The 3,129-nt window shown below is 51.2% G+C and overlaps 1 non-coding gene across 1 annotated transcript; it reads right to left on the bottom strand.

The window, feature by feature from the left end:
* Nucleotides 1-451: 451 nt before the first annotated feature.
* On the bottom strand, nucleotides 452-526 carry Trnas-cga (transfer RNA serine (anticodon CGA)). The gene has a single exon. It is a non-coding gene; the product is annotated as a tRNA-Ser (tRNA).
* Between the last annotated feature and the right edge of the window lie 2,603 nt (nucleotides 527-3,129).

Below are 3,129 nucleotides of genomic sequence, written 5' to 3'. Positions count from 1 at the left end.
AAGGTTTGTGGTCTGTGATGATGGTAAAGGGACGACCATACAAGAAATCATGAAACTTAGTAACACCAAATACGAAAGCCAAAGCTTCTTTCTCGATCTGTGAATAATGTCTTTGCGCAGACGAGAGCAATTTGGACGCAAAGGCAATAGGGCGATCGTGCGAACCATCTTTGTGCGCATGCACAGCACCGATCCCGAAATCCGATGCATCCATCATCAACAAAAGGGGCTTCCGGGGATCGAATGGCGTAAGACAAGTATTGGAAAGCAACGCCGATTTCAACTGACGAAAGGCGCGTTCGCATTCCGTCGTCCAGACGAACGGAACACCTCTACGGCGGAAGCGATGAAGCGGAGCTGAAATGGAAGAGGAATGGGGGATATATTTATGATAATAGTTGATTTTTCCCAGCACACTCTGTAGCTGAAACTTCCTGGCAGATTAGAACTGTGCGCCCAACCGAGACTCGAACTCGGGACCTTTGCCTTTCGCGGGCAAGTGCTCTACCAACTGAGCTACCGAAGCACGACACTCGCCCGGTACTCACAGCTTTACTTCTGCCAGTACCTCGTCTCCTACCTTCCAAACTTTACAGAAGCTCTCCTGGGAACCTTGCAGAACTAGCACTCCTGAAAGAAAGGATATTGCGGAGACATGGCTCAGCCACAGCCTGTGGGATGTTTCCAGAATGAGATTTTCACTCTGCAGCGGAGTGTGCGCTGATATGAAACTTCCTGGCAGATTAAAACTGTGTGCCCGACCGAGACTCGAACTCGGGACCTTTGCCTTTCGCGGGCAAGTGCTCTACCAACTTTTTTTTTTTTTTTTTTTTTTTTGAAAGCGAAGTTGATTATGTGTGAGTGCCTGAACTTTGATAATTGTCTGAAAAATAAAACTTTTCGCTTGAGGGAAGAATTGAACTAAGGACCTCTCGTTCCACAGCTGCTCACGCTGACCATTTTTTTTTTTTTTTTTTTTTTTTTATTATTATTAATGATGGACCGGTGGGGGCTCGGGGGGCAAAGTGGGCAGGGGTCGAAACCTGAGGCCTGGCCACAGTGTCCCCCTCACCACCACCGAGCCTGTGGTGCTTAGGGAAGTGGGAGAAACAGGAATCAACAGTAGTGGAAGGCTGTGTTATTTATTTATTTGCATGTGTTTGTAACATTCACTAATAGCATGAAATTATGGGAACACATATGCGAAAGAGAAAATGAAATATAAATTCTGGGTAAAGAAAAAGAAAGGAAAAAGGAAAAGCAAAAAGAAATAAAATCCGCGCAATCTGCGACGCGCTCTCCCATCCGCGGAGGTCAGAAGTAGAATAGATTGTCGGCGGTTGATACTCAGACACCGCCGGGGGAGGAGGGGTGGGTGCCCTCTGTGCCAGGCACCCCCCAACTCAGTGGAGGTCTAACAAAGACCGCTCGAAGATAGTTAGCAAATAATGATCGGTAACGTGGCGTGTTTTCGAGAGCTGCATGGGCTGTTCGTAAATAGGTCCAGAAGTCGAGGCGGGATTTAGGTCCCTCATGAAAGAGATAAGCGACCGCCCACCCTTTGACCCACGTAATAGCATGACATTTGGCGGCGGGAAAATGTCGGTCCTCCGGGTATAGAAACATTCGAGGCTCGACTGCGTCTGGTGGCACCCGGAGATAGCAGGCAATGATTTGCTGCACGAAGCGCCATACATCTCGCGATGAGGCGCATGTCAGACGGTGTTCATCAGTGTCCAGTTGCTGGCAAAGGAGACAAAGAGGGGATTCTGACAATCCAATGTTGTGCAGGCGCTGCTTCGTGGCAAATTTCCTGTTTACTATGTGATACCACAGTGCCCGGACGTTTGTAGGGAGGAAGGGCTGGTGGACGGTAGTCCACACTATGGACCACTGGATGGAGGGGTGTTTGGTTTCCATCACATTCCGGGGAACACAGCGCAGCAACAAGCTGTAAAAATCCTTAGTCCTAGGTGGGCGTGTATCTGGGAGACTGGTATGTATGTAACTGTAGTCGACGAAAAAGGTCGAAATATGGGACAAATGAGGCACGATATGGCCGACAGACACTGGTGGTGAGGTGGAAGCAGGTAGGAGGACCTCAAGCAAGCTGCGTGTTAGAGATGTACCCTGGCCCATCCACTGTTTTCTCATGGTACTCATGTACAAGGCTGCAGCTCGCATACGGACATTGACGACCCCGACGCCACCATACCGTGAGGGCAGGGTAAGTGTCTCATACCGGACTTTGAACATTGAACCAGCCGTGAGATAATAGCCAAAAGCCGCCTGAAGGTTGCGCCCAATTGCAGTTGGCAGAGGGAGAACTTGCGCGATGTGAACCAATTTTGATGCCACATAAAGATTAATAAACGCAACCCGTTGAAGTGTGTCCTGGCGGCGCAAGAGGTTCTGGCGGACGTCGTTGCGGATGACGTGTAACAGGCGACGGAAATTTGTTGCCGCCGTGCGTGTGACCGTGGGGGTAAAGGTAATGCCCAGGTACCGGAAAGTCCGCACAAGCGGCAGTGGTGCAACTTCACCCTCCTGGAGGCCTCGTCCAATGTGCATTGCAGAAGATTTGGCGACATTCATGGCACTGCCAGCGGCAGCCCCATAACGGGTAATCAATTCGAGGACATCCCGAATCTCAGAGCCGGAGCGAATGAGGAGGAGGAGGTCATCAGCATATGCCCGACAGCGAAAAGTGTGTTGGCGTAGGGTGAGGCCAGAGAGCTTGGTCGTCAAGCCCCCAATAAGGGGCTCAAGGGCAATAGCATACAGGAGGGTAGAGAGTGGGCACCCCTGCCGTATCGAACGGCAGATAGGTACCGGCCCTGCTATACGTCCATTGACTTGGACACGTGAACTGGCGCTGTCGTAAAGACGCCGGATGACGTCGAGAAACGGAGGGGGGATGCCCATGCGGGCTGCCACCGAAAACAGGAAACGATGACGCACTTTATCGAAGGCGCTGTCGAAGTCTATAGCGACGACCGCTGCCCGGAGCCTGCAGGCCGCCGCTATCGCAATTAAGTCGCGGCATTCCCCTGTGGCAGTCTGTATGTTAATCTGTCCGCCAGGCGTCGTTTGCTCTGGCGAGAGGATATGAGGGAGTGTAGTTCGGAG

Source organism: Schistocerca cancellata, chromosome 7, assembly GCF_023864275.1.
Source record: "Schistocerca cancellata isolate TAMUIC-IGC-003103 chromosome 7, iqSchCanc2.1, whole genome shotgun sequence".
NCBI lineage: Eukaryota > Metazoa > Arthropoda > Insecta > Orthoptera > Acrididae > Schistocerca > Schistocerca cancellata.
Note: the sequence above shows the minus strand (reverse complement) of the source record. Positions and strands in the feature narration are given on the sequence as shown.